Genomic DNA, 27,053 nt, shown 5'->3' on the forward strand with positions numbered 1-27,053 from the left:
AATGTCCTTGCTGATGGAAGGAGGTTTTCACTCAAAAACTCACGATACATGGCCCCATTCATTCTTTCCTTTACACGGATCAGTCGTCCTGGTCCCTTTGCAGAAAAACAGCCCCAAAGCATGATGTTTCCACCCCCATGCTTCACAGTAGGTATGGTGTTTTTTGGATGCAACTCAGCATTCTTTGTCCTCCAAACACGACGAGTTGAGTTTTTACCAAAAAGTTACATTTTGGTTTCATCTGACCATATGACATTCTCCCAATCCTCTTCTGGATCATCCAAATGCACTCTAGCAAACTTCAGACGGGCCTGGACATGTACTGGCTTAAGCAGGGGGACACGTCTGGCACTGCAGGATTTGAGTCCCTGGCGGCGTAGTGTGTTACTGATGGTAGGCTTTGTTACTTTGGTCCCAGCTCTCTGCAGGTCATTCACTAGGTCCCCCGTGTGGTTCTGGGATTTTTGCTCACTGTTCTTGTGATCATTTTGACCCCACGGGGTGAGATCTTGCGTGGAGCCCCAGATCGAGGGAGATTATCAGTGGTCTTGTATGTCTTCCATTTCCTAATAATTGCCCCCACAGTTGATTTCTTCAAACCAAGCTGCTTACCTATTGCAGATTCAGTCTTCCCAGCCTGGTGCAGGTCTACAATTTTGTTTCTGGTGTCCTTTGACAGCTCTTTGGTCTTGGCCATAGTGGAGTTTGGAGTGTGACTGTTTGAGGTTGTGGACAGGTGTCTTTTATACTGATCACAAGTTCAAACAGGTGCCATTAATACAGGTAACGAGTGGAGGACAGAGGAGCCTCTTAAAGAAGAAGTTACAGGTCTGTGAGAGCCAGACATCTTGCTTGTTTGTAGGTGACCAAATACTTATTTTCCACCATAATTTGGAAATGAATTCATTAAAAATCCTACAATGTGATTTTCTGGATTATTTTTTTCTCAATTTGTCTGTCATAGTTGACGTGTACCTATGATGAAAATGACAGGCCTCTCTCATCTTTTAAGTGGGAGAACTTGCACAATTGGTGGCTGACTAAATACTTTTTTTCCCCCACTGTAACTTTGGATTGGAGATGCTTAATGTGAGTCTGGAAGGAGAGTTTATGGTCTAACCAGACACCTAGGTATTTGTAGTTGTCCACATATTCTAAGTCAGACCCGCCGAGAGTAGTGATTCTAGTCGGGTGGGCGGTTGCAAGCAGCGTTCGATTGAAGAGTATGCATTTAGTTTTACTAGCGTATAAGAGCAGTTGGAGGCCACAGAAGGAGTGTTGTGTGGCATTGAAGCTCGTTTGGAGGGTTGTTAACACAGTGTCCAATGAAGGGCTAGATGTATACAAAATGGTGTCGTCTGCGTAGAGGTGGATCTGAGCGTCACCAGCAGCAAGAGCGACATCATTGATATACACAGAGAATAGAGTCTGCCCGAGAATTGAACCCTGTGGCACCCCCATAGAGACTGCTAGAGGTCCAGGGGGCATGGGCAAGTTGCAGCGGAGGGTGCAGAGTTGGTGGCCAGGGTAGGGGTAGCCAGGTGGAAAGCATGGCTAGCCGTAGCAAAATGCTTATTGAAATTCTCGATCATCGTAGATTTATCGGTGGTGACAGTGTTTCCTAGCCTCAGTGCAGTGGGTAGCTGGGAGGAGGTGCTCTTATTCTCCATGGACTTTAGTGTCCCAAAACGTTTTGGAGTTAGTGCTACAGGATGCTAATTTCTGTTTGAACAAGCTAGCCTTTGCTTTCCTAACTGATTGTATATATTGGTTCCTGATTTCCCTGAAAAGTTGCATATCGCGGGGGCTGTTCGATGCTAATGCAGTACGCCACAGGATGTTTTTGTGCTGGTCAAGGGCAGTCAAGTCTGGGGTGAACCAGGGCCTATATCTGTTCTTAGTTCTTAGTAATTTTGGGTAACTATGAAAGAGAGAGCATCACTGGAGGTACCAATTGAGCTGGTCTCCGCGTGTAATGGGTGGTGGGACAAAGGATCTCTCTGAGGCTGGTTGAGCTGAACTTGGGGCTCTACAGTGAAATTGTATAATAAGAACTAACCCAATCAGCAATAGGCTAGGCATATTGACATGGGAGAGAGGCATAACGCAATCACAGGTGTTATTCGAGAGGGCTAAGACAACCACTGGTAATGGCGTTGAAAGTTTGGGCTGAGGCTAAACAGATAAACAGGATAGGGTACCGTGTAAAGGGACAGTCTAGCAGGCATTAGCTGTGTAGCTGAGTGATCATAAGGTCCAGTGAACAGCACTAAGTAAGTCCGGGAGCAGATCGTAGGCTGCTAAAGCACAGGCGAGCAGGAGGCACGGCTGTTGATTGCGCGTGCTAGCGGGCTGGGGCTAGCAGATGGATCTTCGTGGTCGTCGCAACGGGAAGCCTGTTGAAACCACATCAGACGATTACGTCGGCAGACCAGTCGTGATGGATCGGCGGGGCTCCGTGTCGACACTAGGAGGTCCCGTCCGGTTGACAGAGTGGTAGATAGCTGGGAGATGGGCTTGGCTCGAGGCTAGCTCAAGGCTAACTGGTACATCGGGAAGTGGTGCTTAGCAAACAACAGCCATTCGGTTGCAGCTAGCTAGTTGCGATCAAATCAAATCAAATTTTATTGGTCACATGCGCCGAATACAACAGGTGCAGACATTGCAGTGAAATGCTTACTTACAGCCCTTAACCAACAGTGCATTTATTTTAAACAAAAAAAGTAAGAATAAAACAACAACAAAAAAGTGTTGAGAAAAAAAGAGCAGAAGTAAAATAAAGTGACAGTAGGGAGGCTATATATACAGTAAAATAAAGTGACAGTAGGGAGGCTATATATACAGGGGGGTACCGTTGCAGAGTCAATGTGCGGGGGCACCGGCTATTTGAGGTAGTTGAGGTAATATGTACATGTGGGTAGAGTTAAAGTGACTATGCATAAATACTTAACAGAGTAGCAGCAGCGTAAAAAGGATGGGGTGGGGGGGCAGTGCAAATAGTCCGGGTAGCCATGATTAGCTGTTCAGGAGTCTTATGGCTTGGGGGTAGAAGCTGTTGAGAAGTCTTTTGGACCTAGACTTGGCACTCCGGTACCGCTTGCCGTGCGGTAGCAGAGAGAACAGTCTATGACTAGGGTGGCTGGAGTCTTTGACAATTTTGAGGGCCTTCCTCTGACACCGCCTGGTATAGAGGTCCTGGATGGCAGGGAGCTTTGCCCCAGTGATGTACTGGGCCGTACGCACTACCCTCTGTAGTGCCTTGCGGTCAGAGGCCAAGCAGTTGCCATACCAGGCGGTGATGCAACCAGTCAGGATGCTCTCGATGGTGCAGCTGTAGAATTTTTTGAGGATCTGAGGACCCATGCCAAATCTTTTTAGTCTCCTGAGGGGGAATAGGCTTTGTCGTGCCCTCTTCACGACTGTCTTGGTGTGTTTGGACCATGATAGTTCGTTGGTGATGTGGACACCAAGGAACTTGAAGCTCTCAACCTGTTCCACTACAGCCCCGTCGATGAGAATGGGGGCGTGCTCAGTCCTCTTTTTTTTCCTGTAGTCCACAATCATCTCCTTTGTCTTGGTCACGTTGAGGGAGAGGTTGTTGTCCTGGCACCACACGGCCAGATCTCTGACCTCCTCCCTATAGGCTGTCTCATCGTTGTCGGTGATCAGGCCTACCACTGTTGTGTCGTCGGCAAACTTAATGATGGTGTTGGAGTCGTGCCTGGCCATGCAGTCATGGGTGAACAGAGAGTACAGGAGGGGGACTGAGCACGCACCCCCTGAGGGGCCCCCCGTGTTGAGGATCAGTGTGGCAGATGTGTTGTTACCTACCCTTACCACCTGGGGGCGGCCCGTCAGGAAGTCCAGGATCCAGTTGCAGAGGGAGGTGTTTAGTCCCAGGATCCTTAGCTTAGTGATGAGCTTAGAGGGCACTATGGTGTTGAATGCTGAGCTGTAGTCAATGAATAGCATTCTCACGTAGGTGTTCCTCTTGTCCAGGTGGGAAAGGGCAGTGTGGAGTGCGATAGAGATTGCATCATCTGTGGATCTGTTGGGGCGGTATGCAAATTGGAGTGGGTCTAGGGTTTCTGGGATTATGCTGTTGATGTGAGCCATGACCAGTCTTTCAAAGCACTTCATGGCTACAGACGTCAGTGCTACGGGTCGGTAGTCATTTAGGCAGGTTATCTTAGAGTTCTTGGGCACGGGGACTATGGTGGTCTGCTTGAAACATGTTGGTATTACAGACTCAGTCAGGGACATGTTGAAAATGTCAGTGAAGACACTTGCCAGTTGGTCAGCACATGCTCGGAGTACACGTCCTGGTAATCCGTCTGGCCCTGCGGCCTTGTGAATGTTGACCTGCTTAAAAGTCTTACTCACATCGGCTACGGAGAGCGTGATCACATAGTCGTCCGGAACAGCTGGTGCTCTCATGCATGCTTCAGTGTTGCTTGCCTCGAAGCCGAGCATAGAAGTGGTTTAGCTCGTCTGGTAGGCTTGTGTCACTGGGCAGCTCGCGGCTGTGCTTCCCTTTGTAGTCTGTAATAGTTTTCAAGCCCTGCCACATCCGACGAGCGTCAGAGCCAGTGTAGTATGATTCAATCTTAGACCTGTATTGACTCTTTGCCTGTTTGATGGTTCGTCGGAGGTCATAGCGGGATTTCTTATAAGCGTCCGGGTTAGAGTCCCGTTCCTTGAAAGCGGCAGCTCTACCCTTTAGCTCAGTGCGGATGTTTCCTGTAATCCATGGCTTCTGGTTGGGGTATGTACGTACGGTCACTGTGGGGGACGACATCATCGATGCACTTATTGATGAAGCCAGTGACTGATGTGGTGTACTCCTCAATGCTGTCTGAAGAATCCCGGAACATGTTCCAGTCTGTGCTAGCAAAACAGTCCTGTAGCTTAGCATCTGCGTCATCTGACCACTTCTTTATTAACCGAATCACTGGTGCTTCCTGCTTCAGTTTTTGCTTATAAGCAGGAATCAGGAGGATAGAGTTATGGTCAGATTTGCCAAATGGAGGGCGAGGGAGAGCTTTGTATGCGTCTCTGTGTGTGGAGTAAAGGTGGTCTAGAGTTTTTTTTCCCTCTGGTTGCACATTTAACATGCTGGTAGAAATTAGGTAGAACGGATTTAAGTTTCCCTGCATTAAAGTCCCCGGCTACTAGGAGCGCTGCATCTGGATGGTCCGGTGATAAGGTCCAGTGATACAGTGATTCCGGTAGAAAATCCGATATGCTCTGGGTCGATAGCACGCTGTGCAGACTGGCCGATAATTGTCCAGGCTAGAGCTGGCTGGTAGGTAGTGCAGGCCAAGGACAGTGGTGAAGACCGCTAACGGTGGCTAATAGCAAGTAGCTAGTTAGCTGGCTACTTTCAGCCGTAGGTTCTTGATAAAAATAAAGAAATAATAGAATCCGTTCCACATTGGGTGAGGCGGGTTGCAGGAAAGTGTGTGTTGTACGGAGCAGCATATGGGTATGATCAGTGTATAGAGCATGTGCATAACAACGAACCCCAGTGCCAGAAGACCCAGCTGTTTCCTGCACAGCGTCTAGCCAATCAGGGAAGCGCCTGATGTTAAACATACATAAACACTTATAATCAACATAAATAAATACGCAACATTGTATGAACATACATGTATGCAAACACACAGAGGTCTGACCTGTACTTGGTGCCTCTGTAGAGCTGCAGGAAGGAAGCCAGGACACCAGGCAGGTAACAGAGAAACAGCATGATCAGAGACATGATGGGACACACCTGGAGAGAACACACACACACACCTTGAACACCTGCAGAGGTTACAAACACACACACACAGAGGGCCTGTGGGCCAGTACCTCGTCTTTCTCTCGAACGTGGCCTCTACCACTGGCAGCTGCTCTACAGAAGGCCACTTCACATATTCAGGCACCATCTGGGTGAGGCCTGTGACCACTTGAATGAAGTGGTGATGCAATGTTCCTTTGCTGAGGTTGAACTGGTCCACCACTCCCCTAAAACATTCCTGGTTGGCCATCAGCCACAGGGAGGCCAACACCCTATTTTCAATGGGTCCACCTCTGAGACACTAGAGGAGCCAGGTCCTCACACAGTATCTGGAACAAAGCAAAATAAGAATCTGATAGATCTGTCTTTCAGCTGAGAACACTCAACAATCTTGAGTAATCTGTTATTCATTGGTGTTGTTGATTTACTGCACAATTGCAATGCAAAATCTGCCAGTAGATGGAGACAGTAGCCTATTGATAGGCAGCTTACAAAGTTTTACAGTGCAGAGTATCTTTAATAGTAGGATATAACATATGAGGATGGTGTTACTAAATTAATTAATCATTGGTAAATCATTACTTTTTACATCTGGATGGTGAAACATCATGTATTGGCCTATGTTTTGATATGGAAATATACTTTTTTTCCCCTATTTGTAATTCAGTTGCATAAGAGGCAATTCTACTGACCAAACAACGCAAATGGAGACTGCAAAGCTGTGGTTGGCAAGCTAGCTAGATCATTGAGGCTGGGCTTGTTTGTATTATTAAAGAGGAGTATGCACATATCATAAATAATACATCTGATACAAAATATAATATGCGAATGTATTGCAAATTACCTGGAAGGTCTCCTGACCCATCCGAAAGTGAGACCGAAAGGAGTGGTCACTTTATGTCGGGATCACCTCCTACACATAATTCAGTATTCAACCGGACTCCTCTTCAATCCCATATATAGCAACTGCTAGTAGGGGAAACAGTGCTTCAATAGGATTGGGAACTAAATCTAAAAAATCTTCCACAATTGCTGCAGCAAGCACAGCTGCTCTTCCTGCCACATCCATTTCAGTTTGCCAAGACTAACAGAAATGGAACGTTAAACACGTTCAACAAACTCTGTTGAAAACAAACATCATTTGCAGCGAGCATTCGCAAACCAAATCCTTGTTGAACACACCTCTGGTCTCCTCCTACCTCTCTGTCGGCCTCCAAGTCAAAACCTCTCCAGTGTTCCCCTCAAAGTGGTACCCCATTTTATCTACCTCGGTGCTGCCCTCTCAACTATGCCCTCTCCCCTATGTGCTCCCTTGGCAACAAAATCCACACTCTATTTAGAATCCTGGGCTAACCTGGGAGGACAGAGTACCCAACATCGAGATCTTCGCAAACACCAAGTAGTCCTGCATTGAGGCAAGCATGGTTAAACGACACCTTTACTGGCTCGGCCACGTGATCCACATGCCTGATCACGCCTCCCCCGTTAAGTTCTCTACCGTCAACTCAACACAGCCAAACACTCCGCTGGAGGACATGCTGAAGCGCTGCGACATACATCCCTCTAGCCTGGAAATCCTAGCACTGGTCAGGTGCACCTGGCAGTACACCTGTGCCAGAGGGGTTCAGCGCCTGGAAGACACTATCTTACAAAGGAGATTCAAGAGACACACCCAGAGACACCAATACGCAGCCGGGATAATGCAATTCGACGGCCAACACAGCTGCACCAGTGTTGTTCTCGCATCGGCCTCCACAAGCCAGATAAAGGGGCACAAGCGGCAAAAGATCTAACCCACCCATCCCCAAGGGGAGCGTCGTCATCATCGTCTTCGAGGGACAACCAATATGGTGTTTGTGTGTGTTTGTTTATGTGCGTGATACTAATTTAAAAATCAACGACGTATGTTTTATAGTGTGTGAATTTTTGAAAATCAATTATGGTTTAAATGCCAGGATGTTATACTCCTTTCGGCTCTTCATCTAGTAGAATTCAATGCACACTATTCCTATTCCACAATGTATTTGAAGAGGTGGGCTGTGATTTGCGGTTGTGGCATACTGCATGCTTTTTACTAAACGGTACTTGCTAAATAGTATGCCACGATGAGTACATAGTAGGCAGTTTAAGTATGTAGTACGCTAGTATCTGTATTTGGACACGGCAAATCTCAGGAAACAGAAAAGCTCTGTCCATGTTTTTCAAAACTATCTATCTCATCCGAGGATAGCTGTCCATTTCCTCTGCAGTCAGTGAAACAGGATCAGAGACATGACACCCAATACCTATATAGTGCACTACTTTCACTGCACCAAATACCCTAGTTTCACTCCTAATAATAACTAAAGTATTTTATCTCTGAACACTCCCCCCTCCCATACACCCAATGGGTCGTGGTCAAAAGTAGTGCACTAATAAGGGAATAGGGTCCCATTTGGGATGCAGACACAATATGCCTTCAGGACAAATGAACGTTTGAAACCATTAACTTCATCCAGGGAGAACCTGTGTCTGTTATCCATCTACAGAGATGTTGCCTAACAGGAAACAATATATCCCCAAGAGCAGGATGAAATGTATCCTAGACACTGAAGCCAGTTTAGCATTTTTCGCCCTAGTGTTTAAAGTTAGGATTTGGGAATGGTAAACTAATCCTAGATATGCACCGGTTCTACGGTAAGTAGAAGATTAATAGCATACAGGGCAAGCCATGCGACAGAAAAAAGTAATTGATGGAGTTAATAATGAATTTAGAGGACTCATCATGGATGTAACCCGTTTCTGTATGGACATTGCCATTGGGGGCTTCCACCACCAATATTAGCTTTATGCTTTTTTTCAAATACAAAAGCAGAAGAAAATTGACTACTTTAAAATGGAGATGGCCTCAATGGCACTTCCCTTGTTCTCACAGACGCCAAACTGAAATATACAAAGATGGGTCCTCTAACTAACTCTATGGACCAGACTTGAACATAACTCTTTCAATTAGCTGCCTTGAACAAAGCTCCTCTATTAACTCAACGTGCACCAGCTGCTACTCATTGCCAATCAGCCTCCACACCTGTCCTCACTCTGCTTCATCACCACTGCCACCACTACTTATATCTGATCAAACTAACATTCTTTCTCTCTGTTCTGCAGTGCATGACACTGTTATAGAAGCAGTTAATTGATTAAGAAAAAAATAATGTATCCTATCCAATGGAGAAATTCCTACTAGTACTTGTGGTGATTACAACATGCTGTGCTGTACCTCAAGGTAAGATAGTCACTGTGTTAACGGTAATGAAAGTAAATAACCAACTTATTTTGTCATGTTGGGGATTTAGTTTGGTCAGTATTTAAACTCCCGCCAGAGTGTGAAATTTGTAGCAATTTTTCTAAGTTGGGTGAAATGTAAATATTTAAGACTACATAGACCTAAAGGCGGAATTTAATAAAGCTGTTTTGATCAGGTAACTTTTTCACTACAATCTGTCTGCAGACCTCTCAGGTAAGATGTTGACCTTTCCACAAGAGACCAACACAGCTCACGTGAGACTAATGACCTCTCGAGAGAAGTTCATTGCCATCACCGTTTGTCTCCGGTAAACACTGCCATCTCACACACTGAAACTGAAGTTTTTTTATTTTTATTGATGAATGTTTAACTTGTTAAAACAAATGGCTGGTATGTGAACTTTTTGCTAACTGTATGATATCCATGAACCTTAACAGTTTCTCCCTGTCTCTCCAGGTTCTTCACGGATCTTAGAAGGAACCACATCCTGTTCTCTCTTGCCACCTACTAAAGATGACGCTTTTGTCATCTTCAAGAGGACCGCGGCAGGCGAACTCGAACAACGTTCCAAGAACGGCGTAGCAATCTTCAATGGCCAGGACTACACCCTCAACAGCTGGCACTCTATCTGGGCCTCTGAGACAGGCCTTGGACAGCTGTGGCTGGATGGCAAACCCAGCACCAGGAAATTCCTCCAATCTGAAGCATCAAAGGAAAAACCATCGTCCTTGGACAGGTAGGATTAGTACAAAACCATGGCTGTTTTAAACGAAACCCTATTCCCCATACAGTGTTACTTTTTGCCACATACAGTAGTGCTCTAGTGAAATAAAGCATGTAACTCTGAACAAGCAAGCATTCTATTACTGAACAAATGATTCCTGTTTCAGGAGTAGGTTAAGTTTGGCAGGTTTTTTGCCCGGCAGCAGTTGTTCGTTGGCACGCTGACTGATGTCCACATGTGGGACAACATGCTGTCTGTGAGATCCAGAGGTACACTAACCAGACAAATTTCACCCCTGGAAATGTTCTCAGCTGGGGGGCCCTGGACTTCCAGACTTCAGATCGAGTACTGCTGGAGAACAAGCAGTCCGACTGTAACCATTCAAACTTTTAATAAACCAAATCAATTTTCTATCATGCTGTCTGGTAATTCACAATTGCAATGCCATACTGGTCTTTCCGGACTGGCCCTATCTGTTGTGTGTACAGTATACCATAAGGAACTGACATTCTCCCTACAGTAGACAGCAATTGGATGAGCGTAACACACCCACCAGCAATATGTTAGAGTAATATACAAACTCTTGCCCAAAGCAGAACATTAAACCAGAGGCATCGTATTATCCAGCATCTATAGCATTATTTACAAACTATCTGTAATTTTAGGTGGGTAGGGTTGGTTTTCAACATTTGAGATCATACTAAGATAATTGGTGTGTTGGCGCAGCTAAATTTTGTCCCCATAATGCAACACGCTTTGAAAGGCGGTGGCCAAAGAAATGAGTTCACGCAGGCTGTTTACCATTAGATTTCCTGTCTGCTAAATGGGGTGGCTCTCACATAGACCCCAATGTGATCGCCGCTGGGTCTGGTCTACTTAGTTAATCGACTTCAATTGAACCAGCGTGTGGGATGTCTCGATTCCTCTTCGGTCTCTGGCGGTGACCAACCATGGTCGTCACTGCCTTTCAAAGTGTTACATTATGGATAAAAATCTTCAGACTTGCGCCTACATGTAGACTTGCATGAACTTCACAAAAACCATGTGATGAAAGGTCATGCAGTTTGATAGTCTCCTTCAAGCCGCTGCAGTTGCTTTTCAGCAACATGGAGGGAGCCATCTGCATTGTGGGAGGCACTATTTGTCAACCAATCAATTAGTTTTTTTTTGGTTTGAGAACGCAACTGTGACTAACAGGAACCAACTTTGCCGCGATTCTAAAGCTACAGGGAATACAATTTAGTGAAATTAGAGACTTTAACTGACTTAATTGTACATACGGTTTCAGTGACGTTCATTTAACCATTCAAAAACTTTTAGTCCTGTGTGAGAGCAGACCGATCAATAACTTTCTAAATCACGTAACCACAGACTGGAATACCAGTGGTGAGGAGAAACTCTCAGGAAAAAATTATAATAATACCGCTGTCCATGTTTACCAAAGAGATCTATCTGGGGACCAGCACCACAGCGGGAAGGACCAGACACTGCATGTAGCCCGGTGGGGTGTACCACTTGTAGGTGGAGGAGCACAGGAACTTGTTCTAGCCATACAGTAAGCCTTGGGCTGTATACAACCGCAGAGTCAGGTGGCCCAGCTTGGACTGGTGGGGGAGAGCGCACACACTATAAGTGTCTCCAGTGATCAAATTATGACTTATTGATTTAACAACCATTTTTACAGCTCTGATAGTTGAAGCAATGTTATCTACAGCGCCATGACTCAGCAGGAAATTCTCAGAGAAACACGTTCTCAGAAGTGAATGAGTGATAACAGAGGGGGTTAGATCATGACATACATACACGCAAGCACACAAACACACGTTCCTTGTACCTGAACGAAGCTGAACTCCCTCCAGCTGAGCGCTGCTCCTACAGATGGCAGGGAGGTGATCACCAGCAGGATGTAGAGACAGAAGCCCAGGATCCCCAGGACAAAGGAGTCTGTGCCCCAGGCCTCTGTGTTGTCGAACTCAAATGGAGTGGCCTTATTGGCCTTCGTCTGAGAGACAACGAGAGGCTGGTAAAAACGAGTTACATTAGATACAGTATTATCTTTATCCCTGTCACAGGAACACACATACTCGTCCCGAGTTCTCCTACCTCATTGACAACCTGTGAGATAAGTGTGTGTTGTATGGAGCAGCATATGGGTATGATCAGTGTATAGAGCACGTGCATATCAACGAACCCCAGTGCCAGAAGACCCAGCTGTTTCCTGCACATCGTCCAGACAATCAGGGAAGCGCCCGATGTTAAACATACATACACACTTATAATCAACATAAATGTATGCACAAACACACAGAGGTCTGACCTGTACTTTGTGCCTCTGTAGAGCTGCAGGAAGGAAGCCAGGACACAAGGCAGGTAACAGAGACCTCATGATCAGAGACACGATGGGACACTCCTGCAGAGGTTACAAACACACACAGAGGGCCTGTGGGCCTGTACCTTGTTTGCCAGCGAGACCATGATTCTGAAGGAGATGTCATTGCCCTGGGTGACGTATGCGTAGATGATGTCTCTGATCAGCAGGTAGAAGAAGGCAGTGCTGAGGCTGATGGCGATGCGCAGGGGGAGCCTCCACTGGGGGAACAGCTGCAAGGGGAAGTCCTCCAGCTCCCGGGCTGCTGAGAGAGAGCCCCTGTCCAGGGCACTGAAACCCAGCTTGGTGGCTATTGCCATCACCACCTGCTTGGCCTCCACACTGTCTCTGCAGATACACACCTGACATATACAGTACCAGTCAAAAGTTTGGACACACCTACTCATTCAAGGGTTACCTCTGCTGCAGAGGATAAGTTCATTGGAGTTACCAGCCTCAGAAATTGCAGCCCAAATAAATGCTTCACAGAATTCAAGTCCCAGACATATCTCAACATCAACTGTTCAGAGGGGACTGTGTGAATCAGGCCTTCGTGGTCGAATTGCTGCAAAGAAACCACTACTAAAGGACACCAATAAGAAGAAGAGACCTGCTTGGGCCAACAAACAAGAGCAATGGACATTAGACCGGTGGAAATCTGTCCTTTGGTCCAAATTGGAGATTTTTGGTTCGAACCGCCGTGTCTTTGTGAGACGCGGAATGGGTTAATGGATGATCTCCGCATGTGTAGTTCCCACCGTAAAGCATGGAGGAGGAGGTGTGATGGTGTGGGGGTGCTCTGTGGGGGTGCTCACTGTCAGTGATTTATTTAGAATTCAAGGCACACTTAACCAGCATGGCTACCACAGCATTCTACAGCGATACGCCATCCCATCTGGTGTGGGCTTAGTGGGACTATAATTTGCTTTTCAAAAGGACAATGACCCAACACACCTCCAGGCTGTGTAAGGGCTATTTTACCAAGAAGGAGAGTGATGGAGTGCTACATCAGATGACCTGGCATCCACAATCCCCCGACCTCAACCCAATTGAGATGGTTTGGGGTGAGTCGGACCGCAGAGTGAAGGATAAGCAGCCAACAAGTGCTCAGCATATGTGGGAACTCCTTCAAAACTGTTGGAAAAGCATTCCAGGTGAAGCTGATTGACAGAATGCCAAGAGTGTGCAAAGCTGTCATCAAGGCAAAGAGTTCGAAGAATCTCAAATATAAAATATATTTAGATGTTTAACACTTTTTTTGGTTACTACATGATTCCATACATATTATTTCATAGTTGTGATATCTTCACTACTATTCTACAATGTAGAAAATAGTGAAAAATAAAGAAAAACCCTTGAATGAGTAGGTGTGTCCAAACTTTGACTGGTACTGTATATACAGTTGAAGTCGGAAGTTTACATACACCTTAGCCAAATACATTTAAACTCAGTTCTTCACAATTCCTGACATTTAATCCTAGTAAATATTCCCTGTTTTAGGTCAGTTAGGATCACCACTTTATTTTAAGAATGTGAAATGTCAGAATAATAGTAGAGAATTATTTATTTCAGCTTCTATTTCTTTCATCACATTCCCAGTGGGTCAGAAGTTTACATACACTCAATTAGTATTTGGTAGCATTGCCTTTAAATTGTTTAACTCGGGTCAAACGTTTCGGGTAGCCTTCCACAAGCTTCCCACAATATGTTAGGTGAATTCTGGCCCATTCCTCCTGACAGAGCTGGTGTAACTGAGTCAGGTTTGTAGGCCTCCTTGCTCGTACACGCTTTTTCAGTTCTGCCCACACATTTTCTATAGGATTGCGGTCAGGGCTTTGTGATGGCCACTCCAATACCTTGACTTTGTTGTCCTTAAGCCATTTTGCCACAACTTTGGAAGTATGCTTGGGGTCATTGTCCATTTGGAAGACCCATTTGTGACCAAGCTTTAACTTCCTGACTGATGTCTTGAGATGTTGCTTCAATATATCCACATACTTTTCCTTCCTCATGATGCCATCTATTTTGTGAAGTGCACCAGTTCCTCCTGCAGCAAAGCACCCCCACAGTATGATGCTACCACCCCCATGCTTCACGGTTGGGATGGTGTTCTTTGGCTTGCAAGCATCCCCTTTTTCCTCCAAACATAACGATGGTCATTATGGCCAAACAGTTCTATTTTTGTTTCATCAGACCAGAGGACATTTCTCCAAAAAGTATGATCTTTGTCCCCATGTGCAGTTGCAAACCGTAGTCTGGCATTTTTTGGCGGTTTTGGAGCAGTGGCATCTTACTTGCTGAGCGGCCTTTCAGGTTATGTCGATATAGGACTTGTTTTACTGTGGATATAGATACTTTTGTACCTGTTTCCTCCAGCATCTTCACAAGGTCCTTTGCTGTTGTTCTGGGATTGATTTGCACTTTTCGGCCCAAAGTACGTTCATCTCTAGGAGACAGAATGTGTCTCCTTCCTGAGCAGTATGACGGCTGCGTGGTCCCATGGTGTTTATACTTGCGTACTACTGTTTGTACAGATAAACGTGGTACCTTCAGGCATTTGGAAATTGCTCCCAAGGATGAACCAGACTTGTGGAGGTCTATAATTTTTTTGACTGATTTCTTTAAATTTTCCCATGATGTCAAGCAAAGAGGCACTGGGTTTGAAGGTAGGCCTTGAAATACATCCACAGGTACACCTCCAATTGACTCAAATGATGTCAATTAGCCTATCAGAAGCTTCTAAATCCATGACATCATTTTCTGGAATTTTCCAAGCTGTTTAAAGGCACAGTCAACTTAGTGTATGTAAACTTCTGACCCACTGGAATTGTGATACAGTGAATTATAAGTGAAATAATCTGTCTGTAAACAATTGTTGGAAAAACTAGTCCTAACCGACTTGCCAAAACTATAGTTTGTTAACAAGAAATTTGTGGTGGTTGAAAAACGAGTTTTAATGACTCCTACCTAAGTGTACAGTCGTGGTCAAAAGTTTTGAGAATGACACAAGTATTGGTCTTCACAAAGTTTGCTGCTTCAGTGTTTTTAGATATTTTTGTCAGATGTTACTATGGTATACTGAAGTATAATTACAAGCATTCCATAAGTGTCAAAGGCTTTTATTGACAATTACATTAAGTTTATGCAAAGAGTCAATATTTGCAGTGTTGACCCTTCTTTTTCAAGACCTCTGCAATCCGCCCTGGCATGCTGTCAATTAACTTCTGGGCCACATCCTGACTGATGGCAGCCCATTCTTGCATAATCAATGCTTGGAGTTTGTCAGAATTTGTGGGTTTTTGTTTGTCCATCCGCCTCTTGAGGATTGACCACAAGTTCTCAATGGGATTAAGGTCTGGGAGTTTCCTGGCCATGGACCCAAAATGTCGGTGTTTTGTTCCCTGAGCCACTTAGTTATCACTTTTGCCTTATGGCAAGGTGCTCCATCATGCTGGAAAAGGCATTGTTCGTCACCAAACTGTTCTTGGATGGTTGGGAGAAGTTGCTCTCGGAGGATATGTTGGTACCATTCTTTATTCATGGCTGTGTTCTTAAGCAAAATTGTGAGTGAGCTCACTCCCTTGGCTGAGAAGAAACCCCACACATGAATGGTCTCAGGATGCTTTACTGTTGGCATGACACAGGACTGATGGTAGTGCTCACCTTGTCTTCTCCGGACAAGCTTTTTTCCTGATGCCCCAAACAATCGGAAAGGGGATTCATCAGAGAAAATGAGTTTACCCCAGTCCTCAGCAGTCCAATCCCTGTACCTTTTGCAGAATATCAGTCTGTCCCTGATGTTTTTCCTGGAGAGAAGTGGCTTCCTCGCTGCCCTTCTTGACACCAGGCCATCCTCCAAAAGTCTTCGCCTCACTGTGCATGCAGATGCACTCACACCTGCCTGCTGCCATTCCTGAGCAAGCTCTACACTGGTGGTGCCCCGATCCCGCAGCTGAATCAACTTTAGGAGACGGTCCTGGCGCTTGCTGGACTTTCTTAGGCGCCCTGAAGCCTTCTTCACAACAATTGAACCTCTCTCCTTAAAGTTCTTGATGACCCGATAAATGGTTGATTTAGGTGCAATCTTCCTAGCAGCAATATCCTTGCCTGTGAAGCCCTTTTTGTGCAAAGCAATGATGACGGCACGTGTTTCCTTGCAGGTAACCATGGTTAACAGAGGAAGAACAATGATTTCAAGCACCACCCTCCTTTTAAAGCTTCCAGTCTGTTATTCTAACTCAATCAGCATGACAGAGTGACCTCCAGCATTGTCCTCGCCAACACTCTCACCTGTGTTAACGAGAGAATCACTGACATGATGTCAGCTGGTCCTTTAGTGGCAGGGCTGAAATGCAGTGGAAATGTTTTTTGGGGATTAAGTTCATTTTCATGGCAAAGAGGGACTTTGCAATTAATTGCAATTCATCTGATCACTCTTCATAACATTCTGGAGTATATGCAAATTGCCATCATAAAAACTGAGGCAGCAGACTTTGTGAAAATTAATATTTGTGTCATTCTCAAAAGTTTTGACCACGACTGTATGTAAACTTCCGACTTCAACTGTATATACACATATATCAGCAATAAAGAAACATATATCAGCAAATATACATCTGACATATATATGTATACGGTACATAGACAGTGTATTAGTTATATGTGCACACATATTACACTCATACAGAACTGTCCCCATGTAGACCTGACATACTGTATATAAACACATATCAGAGATAGAAAGCAGTTTGACAGACATATACACCACATGACCAAGAGTATGTGGACACCTGCTTGTCGAACAACTCATTCCAAAATCATTGGCATTAATATGGAGGTGGTCCCCCCTTTGCTGCTATAACAGCCTCCACTCTTCTGGGAAGTTGGAAATTGCTGCGGGGACTTGCTTCCATTTAGCCACAAGAGCATTAGTGAGGTCGGGCACTGATGTTGGGCGATTAGGCCTGGCTCACAGTCGGCGTTCCAATTAATCCCAAAGGTGATCGATGGGGTTGAGGTCAGGGCTCTGTGCAGGCCAGTCAAGTTCTTCCACACCGATCTCGACAAACTATTTCTGTATGGACATCGCTTTGTGCACGGGGGCAGGTAGCGTTCTCCTGGCATCCGTCAAACCCAGATTTGTCCGTCAGACTGCCAGATGGTGAAGCGTGATACATCATTCCAGAGAACGCGTTTCCACTGCTCTAGAGTCCAATGGCGGCGAGCTTTACACCACTCCAGTCGACGCTTGGCATTGCGCATGGTGATCTTAGTCTTGTGTGCGGCTGCTCAGCCATGGAAACCTATTTCATGAAGCTCCCGACTAACAGTTTTTGTGCTGACAATGCTTCCAGAGGCAGTTTGGAACTCGGTAGTGAGTGTTGCAACCGAGGACAGACGATTTTTACACGTTACGCGCTTCAGCACTCGTCGGTCCCGTTCTGTGTGCTTATGTAGCCTACAACTTCGCGGCTGAGCCGTTGTTGCTCCTAGTCGTTTCTACTTCACAATAACAGCACTTACAGTTGACCGGGGCAGCTCTAGCAGGGCAGAAATGTTACAAACTGACTTGTTGGAAAGGTGGCATCCTATGAAGGTGCCACGTTGGCCAATCTACTGCCACGGTTTGTCTATGGAGATTGCATGGCTGTGTGCTCGATTTTTATACACCTGTCAGCAACGGGTTTGGCTGAAATAGCCGAATCCACTCATTTGAAGGGATGTCCATATACAGTGAGGGAAAAAAGTATTTGATCCCTTGCTGATTTTGTACGTTTGCCCACTGACAAAGAAATTATCAGTCTATAATTTTAATGGTAGGTATATTTGAACAGTGAGAAACAGAATAACAACAAAAAAATCCAGAAAAACGCATGTCAAAATTTTTATAAATTGATTTGCATTTTAATGAGGGAAATAAGTATTTGACCCCTCTCAATCAGAATGATTTCTGGCTCCCAGGTGTCTTTTATACAGGTAACGAGCTGAGATTAGGAGCACACTCTTAAAGGGAGTGCTCCTAATCTCAGTTTTTTACGTGTATAAAAGACACCTGTCCACAGAAGCAATCAATCAATCAGATTCCAAATTCTCCACCATGGCCAAGACCAAAGAGCTCTCCAAGGATGTCAGGGACAAGATTGTAGACCTACACAAGGCTGGAATGGGCTACAAGACCATCACCAAGCAGCTTGGTGAGAAGGTGACAACAGTTGGTGCGATTATTCGCAAATGGAAGAAACACAAAAGAACTGTCAATCTTCCTCGGCCTGGGGCTCCATGCAAGATCTCACCTCGTGGAGTTGCAATGATCATGAGAACGGTGAGGAATCAGCCCAGAACTACACGGGAGGATCTTGTCAATGATCTCAAGGCAGCTAGGACCATAGTCACCAAGAAAACAATTGGTAACACACTATGCCGTGAAGGACTGAAATCCTGCAGCGCCCGCAAGGTCCCCCTGCTCAAGAAAGCACATATACAGGCCCATCTGAAGTTTGCCAATGAACATCTGAATGATTCAGAGGAGAACTGGGTGAAAGTGTTGTGGTCAGATGAGACCAAAATCGAGCTCTTTGGCATCAACTCAACTCGCCGTGTTTGGAGGAGGAGGAATGCTGCCTATGACCCCAAGAACACCATCCCCACCGTCAAACATGGAGGTGGAAACATTATGCTTTGGTGGTGTTTTTCTGCTAAGGGGACAGGACAACTTCACCGCATCAAAGGGGAGATGGACGGGGCCATGTACCGTCAAATCTTGGGTGAGAACCTCCTTCCCTCAGCCAGGGCATTGAAAATGGGTCGTGGATGGGTATTCCAGCATGACAATGACCCAAAACACATGGCCAAGGCAACAAAGGAGTGGCTCAAGAAGAAGCATATTAAGGTCCTGGAGTGGCCAAGCCAGTCTCCAGACCTTAATCCCATAGAAAATCTGTGGCGGGAGCTGAAGGTTCGAGTTGCCAAATGTCAGCCTCGAAACCATAATGACTTGGAGAAGATCTGCAAAGAGGAGTGGGACAAAATCCCTCCTGAGATGTGTGCAAACCTGGTGGCCAACTACAAAAAAATGTCTGAACTCTGTGATTGCCAACAAGGGTTTTGCCACCAAGTACTAAGTCATGTTTTGCAGAGGGGTCAAATACTTATTTCCCTCATTAAAATGCAAATCAATTTATAACATTTTTGACATGCGTTTTTCTGGATTTTGTTGTTGTTATTCTGTCTCTCAATGTTCAAATAAACCTACCATTAAAATTATAGACTGATCATGTCTTTGTCAGTGGGCAAACGTACAAAATCAGCAGGGGATCAAATACTTTTTTCCCTCACTGTACATTTGTATATATAGTGTATTAGGGGTGAGGATTAAGCATAGTTTCACTAGATGTTCTGTGTAAGTGAACCGGGCAGTGAGCCGTGTCTCTGTACATTACCAGTAAAGTAATAGTATGGGGATGAGGGACCAAGGATCTCTATCTGAATATAATTGTGCCACAAGCAGAGCACCCCTGCGGATTTAATCAAACTGCAAGGCAGGGAATGCACATACGCATCCACGCACACACACACACCTCTTTCTCACACACACACACCTCTTTCTCACACACACACACTCCCTCACTATCTCTCTCTTTCTCTGTCGCACACACACACACACAAACAAACACTACTGCAGTACTCTATTTTGTTGAAAAACAGGTAGTTGTGAGGGAAGAGCAGTGTGTGTGTTCAAAGAACCTGTGAGGCAGATTCAGGTTTGCTCTCCAGAGGGTTGAGGTGTTTGTGTTTCTCTCTGAAGCTGAGGCATGAATGCTAGTGCCTCATTTCCACAACATGACTAAGTGCGTGTGTGTGTGTGTGTGTGTGTGTGTGTGTGTGTTTGCATACTATAACAATGTTGTCCTTGTTTCACCAGGAAATTGAAATTCAAAGAAAATCTAAGTAAAACAAACAAAATGCCTCCACACTGGCCCCACAACGCACAGAATACGCCCTGATATTTTCTCAATTATTTTTTATCTTTATTGTCAGGCGTTTATGTGTGTACAGGTACATATAACCACAAAATGAATGTGCATACACATACACACACCGATACACATCAACATATAAAACCTTCCTAATTAACAAAAAAACACACAATAACAACATATACTGTATAGCTCTCACCTTTGCAGTTACTCTGCCTTGGCCTTGTCAAGGGGTGCTGAAGGTGGGTGTGGTGCATGAATCAAGCGCAGGACGCAGAAGCTCAGTCCAAAAGACTTTAGTGCAATATTCACGTAGAAAATAAGCACAATAAGCCCGAAGGCGAAATAACGGCGCACACAGGCGTCAAACAAACGGCGCACTAACGTGCGAAAAACCTCTCCAAAACACTGGAGGGAAGTACGTAGCTCCAACACAAAACAGAAGAGCAATCACACACAAAGACAAACACACACACCGAGAACTAAATAGGACACTAACGAGGACTAACAAGACACAGGTGTACAACATCAAGACAAAACCAAACGAACATGAAACATAGATCGGTGGCAGCTAGTACTCCCGGGACGACGACCGCCGAAGCCTGCCCGAACCAGGAGGAGGAGCAGCCTCAGCCGAAACCGTGACAGTACCCCCCCCCCCCTTGACGCGCGGCTCCAGCCGTGCGCCGACCCCGGCCTCGGGGACGACCAGGAGGACGCGGAGCAGGGCGCGTGGGATGGTCCCGGTGGAACTCCGACAGGAGAGATGGGTCTAGGATGTCCCTCCGCGGCACCCAGCACCGCTCCTCCGGGCCGTACCCCTCCCACTCCACGAGATACTGGAGACCCCCATCCGGCGTCTTGAGTCCAAGATGGACCGAACGGTGTACGCCGGAGCCCCCTCGATGTCCAGTGGGGGCGGAGGAGTCTCCCCTATCTCATTGTCCTGGAGTGGACCAGCTACCACCGGCCTGAGAAGAGACACATGGAATGAGGGGTTAAAATTCTTATACTCAACAGGTAGATGTAACCTATAACACACCTCGTTCAATCTTCTCAGGACTTTAAAGGGCCCCACAAACCGCCGACCCAGCTTCTGGCAGGGCAGGCGGAGGGGTAGGTTTCTGGTAGAGAGCCAGACTCGATCTCCGGGTGCGTACACCGGCCCCTCACTGCGGTGGAGATCGGGCGCTCGCCTTGTGACGAAGGACGGCCCGCTGCAGGTGGACGTGGGCAGCGTTCCCACGTCTCTTCCGAGCGCCTCATCCAATCATCCACCGCAGGGGCCTCGATCTGGCTCTGCTGCCAAGGTGCCAGAACCGGCTGGTAACCTAACACACATTGGAAGGGGGTTAGGTTGGTAGAGGAGTGGCGGAGAGAGTTCTGGGCCATCTCGGCCCAGGGAATGTACCGTGCCCACTCCTCCGGCCGGCCCTGGCAATACGACCTCAGAAACCTACCCACATCCTGGTTGACACGTTCTACCTGCCCGTTACTCTCCGGGTGGTATCCTGAGGTAAGGCTAACCGAGACCCCCAACCGCTCCATGAACGCTCTCCAAACACGGGAGGTAAACTGGGGGCCTCGATCAGACACTATATCCTCGGGTACCCCGTAATGCCGGAAGACGTGGGTAAATAGGGCCTCAGCGGTCTGTAGGGCAGTAGGAAGACCCGACATAGGGAGAAGACGACAGGCCTTAGAGAACCGGTCCACAACGACCAGGATGGTGGTATTCCCCTGAGAGAGGGGAAGGTCTGTCACAAAATCCACCGAGAGGTGGGACCATGGTCGTTGTGGAACGGGCAGGGGTTGTAACTTACCCCTGGGCAGATGTCGGGGCGCCTTACACTGGGCGCACACCGAGCAGGAGGAGACATAAACCCTCACATCCCTAGCCAAAGTGGGCCACCAGTATTTAGTGCTAAGGCAATGCACTGTCCGGCCAATACCCGGATGTCCAGAGGAGGGTGACGGTGAGCCCAGTAAATGAGTCGATCCCGAATCTCGAGCGGGGACGTACTTCCGACCCTCAGGACACTGTGGAGGGCTGGGGTCGGCACGCAACGCTCGCTCGATTTCGGCATCGACCTCCCACACCACCGGTGCCACAAGGCAAGACTCCGGTAGTATGGGAGTAGGCTCAACGGACCTCTCCTCCGTGTCATACCGCCGGGACAGCGCATCTGCCTTACCATTCTGGGACCCAGGGATGTACGTGATTTTAAATACGAACCTGGTGAGAAACATACTCCATCGAGCCTGGCGAGGGTTCAGTCTCCTCGCTGCCCGGATGTACTCCAGGTTCCGATGGTCAGTCAAAATGAGGAAAGGGTGTTGAGCCCCTCAAGCCAATGCCTCCACACCTTAAGGGCTTGAACTACAGCTAACAGCTCCCTGTCCCCAACGTCATAGTTACGCTCCGCCGGGCTGAGCTTTTTTGAGTAAAAAGCACAGGGGCGGAGTTTAGGTGGCGTGCCGGACCGTTGAGAGAGAACGACCCCTATACCAGCCTCAGACGCGTCTACCTCAACCTGAAAGGGTAATGCGGGATCCGGATGCGCCAGCACCGGAGCCGACGTAAACAGGTCCTTCAGTCTCCTAAAGGCCCTGTCCGCATCAGCTGACCACTGCAGGCGCACCGACCCCCTTTCAGAAGGGGACGTGATGGGAGCTGCCACCTGTCCAAAACCCCGGATAAACCTCCGGTAGTAATTCGCAAAGCCCAAGAACTGATGCACCTCTTTTACAGTGGTTGGAGTTTGCCAATTACGCACAGCGGACACACGATCCACCTCCATTCTCACCCCTGACGCGGACAACCGATAACCCAAAAAGGAGACCGACTCCTGGAAAAACAAACATTTCTCTGCCTTGACATATAGGTCGTGCTCCAACAGCCTCCTCAATACACGACGCACCAGGGTTATATGCTCGGCTCGGGTAGACGAGTACACCAGAATGTCATCAATGTACACGACCACCCCTTGTCCCTGCATATCCCGGAAAATGTCATCTACGAAGGATTGGAAGACTGATGGAGCATTCATCAACCCATATGGCATGACGAGATATTCGAAATGACCTGACGTGGTACTAAACCCTGTCTTCCATTCGTCGCCCTCCCTAATGCGCACCAAGTTATACGCGCTCCTGAGATCCAATTTTGTGAAAAACCGCGCTCCATGCAATGACTCTGTCATGGTCGCAATCAGAGGGAGTGGATAACTGTATTTCACAGTAATCTGATTGAGACCACGGTAATCAATGCACGGGCGCAACCCTCCATCTTTCTTCTTCACAAAAAAGAAGCTCGAGGAGGCGGGAGAAGTGGAGGGCCGAATGTATCCCTGTCTCAAAGATTCGGCTATGTCAGTCTCCATAGCTTTTCTCTCCTCTTGAGACAAAGGATACACATGGCTCCGTGGGAGCGCTGCTCCTGCCTGGAGATCAATCGCACAATCCCCCTGTCTATGAGGAGGCAACTGCGTCGCCCTAGTTTTACTAAACACGAGAGCTAAATCCCCATATTCAGGCGGAATGTGCAGTGCGGGCACTTGGTTTGGACTTTCCACCGAAGTCGCCCCACGGAAACACCCAGACATCGCCCCTCGCACTGAGCAGACCACCCATCGAGAGCCCTCTGTTGCCACGAAATAGCAGGGTTATGGGTGCTTAACCAGGAATTCCCAGCACCACCGGGTACGCAGGAGAGTCGATCAGATACAGCTGTATAGTCTCTTCATGACCCCCTGCGCACACATCCTAAGTGGTGCTGTGATCTCCCTAATCAACCCCGACCCCAACGGGCGGCTATCTAAGGCATGAACGGGAAAAGGTTTGTCAACAGGTAGGAGAGGGATCCCTAAATCTAGACAAAACTTCCGATCAACAAAATTCCCAGCTGCGCCTGAATCTACTAGCGCCTTATGCTGGGAATGAGGTGCAACCTGTGGAAAACACACAGGTATACAAAAGTGCGCAACAGAAAGCTCTGGGTAAGTGGGACGTCTACTCACCTGGGAGGCCCCCCAGTGCGTGGCCTGTTGTCTTCTCCCCGGAGAACCCTCCCCAGCACCTGGCCGCAGTGTGCCCTCCACGACCGCACTTGGTGCAGGAGACAGGCCTCCTCGGGCTCCTCCTCCTCCTTTCTCTAGCGCCGGCACCCCGAGCTCCATAGGGCTCGGCTCGGAGGTGCCGGAGGGCGGGAATGGACGGACCCCCTCGGGACGCGTCCACGGGTGGCCAGCAGGGTGTCCAGACGGATGGACATATCGACCAACTGGTCGAAGGTGAGATGGGTATCCCTGCAGGCCAACTCACGTTGAACGTCCTCCCGTAGGCTACATCGAAAATGGTCGATGAGGGCCCGTTCATTCCACCCTGCGTCCGCCGCTAGAGTCCGGAACTCTAGAGCAAACGCCTGTGCGCTCCTCCTCCCCTGTCGCAGGTGGACTAGACGCTCCCCCGCCGCTTTGCCCTCAGGTGGATGGTCGAACACGGCCTTGAAGTGGCGGGAGAACTCGGCGTAGGAGATGGTGTTGGCGTCCATCTTCCTCCACTGCGTTAGCCCACTCCAACGCCTTGCCCGTGAGACAGGAGATGAGGGCGGAAACGCTCTCGTGTCCCGAGGGCACCGGGTGTACAGTGGCCAGGTAGAGCTCCACCTGCAGGAGGAACCCCTGACACCCGGCAGCTGTTCCGTCATACGCCCTCGGGAGCGAGAGCCGAATCCCCCTGGGTTCCGGACCTGGGACTGGTGGACCGGCCGATGGGGTTGGCAGGGTAGGTGGAGGTGTGGGTACCCCGCTGGCCTCCCATCGGTGCAGGGTGTTGATGACGTCCTGTAGAGCGGTCCCCAGTTGTCGTATCTGGTCATCTTGGCCGCGAACATGCTCCTCGAGCGACTCAGGCGTAACTGCAGATCCTGCTGATTCCATTTTGGTGTGTGATTCTGTCAAGGGGTGCTGAAGGTGGGTGTGGTGCATGAATCAAGCGCAGGACGCAGAAGCTCAGTCCAAAAGACTTTAGTGCAATATTCACGTAGAAAATAAGCACAATAAGCCCGAAGGCGAAATAACGGCGCACACAGGCGTCAAACAAGAGCGCACTAACGTGCGAAAAACCTCTCCAAAACACTGGAGGGAAGTACGTAGCTCCAACACAAAACAGAAGAGCAATCACACACAAAGACAAACACACACACCGAGAACTAAATAGGACACTAACGAGGACTAACAAGACACAGGTGTACAACATCAAGACAAAACCAAACGAACATGAAACATAGATCGGTGGCAGCTAGTACTCCCGGGACGACGACCGCCGAAGCCTGCCCGAACCAGGAGGAGGAGCAGCCTCGGCCGAAACCGTGACAGGCCTCTGGGTACTGATTCTTCCTCAGGTTGTTACTGAGGTCCACCAACACCTGCAATTCAACATGGCATCAAATACACTGGTTCATACAATATATTGGTCAAATACACTGGGACATATATTACATTGGCTAAATACGCTAGTACATATTATGTTGGCCAAATATACAGTTACATGCTGATAAAACAGACATTCATACATATAGCAGAAGTAATAGAACATATATGCTACCTTCCCCTTTAGCTGATTGGCCAGTGGTACCAGGAAGTCATAGTGTTCTCTCTGGACAGCGATGAAGATCAGACAGGCTGACTGGGCAGCTGCAGCATTGGCCAGGACCTGCATATACATCATCAATGTATTGATACACACATAAACACACACACAGTTTATTCACATGTACTACTTCAAACATAAACAAATATTTGTACATACACATTATGCACCATATTAACACATAACCACATGCAACATATCAACACATAACACCAGATCTAGTATAAAGGTTGTTGTACCTGTGCTCCGTGGGGCAGGAGGCTGCAGCTTTTGGGCCCTGTACCCCGCCTGCAACAGAATCAAGCTCAGCGTGCACCACAGGTCACCTGTCCCAAACACACACACCTTCTCACACTTTGGGGGGGCAGGGACACACTCCGCCATCGGAGACAGGGACACACACTCACTTTTCTCCTCTTTCTTCATGTCAATCTTCTGATTACCTGTCATGTCTGTAGATAGGTACACTATGCAGTCAGTCCTTGCTGGACTGTCAACTTAACACAGCTCTCCTGATAGAGTTGATTGTAAAAAAAAATTATAGAGTTTCTTCTCTTCAGCAAGGTGTTGACAATGAATGTCTCATCTGTGTATCTGGTCATTATTGCTTACTATCACACTATCATTATCTGTTATTGTGTGTGTATAGTTTAAGAACGCTGGAATTCATTGAAATGTAATTCTAGCTATCAGCAGAGACATAAATACAGTATGTTTGGTAAGCAAGTGTATTATGAAGAGAGCACTTGAGAGACTTTTATTTTTAAACCCTTATTTTACCAGGTAAGTTGACTAAGAACCCATTCTCATTTACAGCAACGACCTGGGGAATAGTTACAAGGGAGAGGAATGAGCCAAATGGAAGCTGGGGATGATTAGGTGGCCGTATTGGGAATTTAGCCAGGACACCGGGGTTAACAACCCCATCCAAAAGACAGCATACTCAGGGAAATGTCCCCAATCACTACCCTGGGGCTTTGGGATACATTCTTTAGACCAGAGGAAAGAGTGCCTCCTAGTGGTCCTCCAACAGCATCTGGTCTCCCATCCAGGGACTGACCCTGCTTAGCTTCTGAGGAAAGCCAGCAGTGGGATATATGAGAGGAGAGAGAGAGAGAGAGAGGAGAGAGAGAGAGAAGAGAGAGAGAGAGAGAGAGAGAGAGAGAGAGAGAGAGAGAGAGAGAGAGAGAGAGAGAGGAGAGAGAGAGAGAGAGAGAGAGAGAGAGAGAGAGAGAGAGAGAGAGAGAGAGAGAGAGAGAGAGAGAGAGAGA

The 27,053-nt window shown here is 47.3% G+C and overlaps 2 pseudogenes; one reads left to right on the forward strand and one right to left on the reverse strand.

The window, feature by feature from the left end:
• The first annotated feature begins 8,925 nt into the window (after positions 1-8,925).
• On the forward strand, positions 8,926-10,197 carry LOC121585519 (annotated as a pseudogene).
• A 1,037-nt stretch (positions 10,198-11,234) lies between these two features.
• LOC121585394 lies at positions 11,235-26,232 on the reverse strand (annotated as a pseudogene).
• Positions 26,233-27,053: the final 821 nt, after the last annotated feature.

Source organism: Coregonus clupeaformis, chromosome 17 (assembly GCF_020615455.1).
Source record: "Coregonus clupeaformis isolate EN_2021a chromosome 17, ASM2061545v1, whole genome shotgun sequence".
In the NCBI taxonomy this organism is placed as follows: domain Eukaryota; kingdom Metazoa; phylum Chordata; class Actinopteri; order Salmoniformes; family Salmonidae; genus Coregonus; species Coregonus clupeaformis.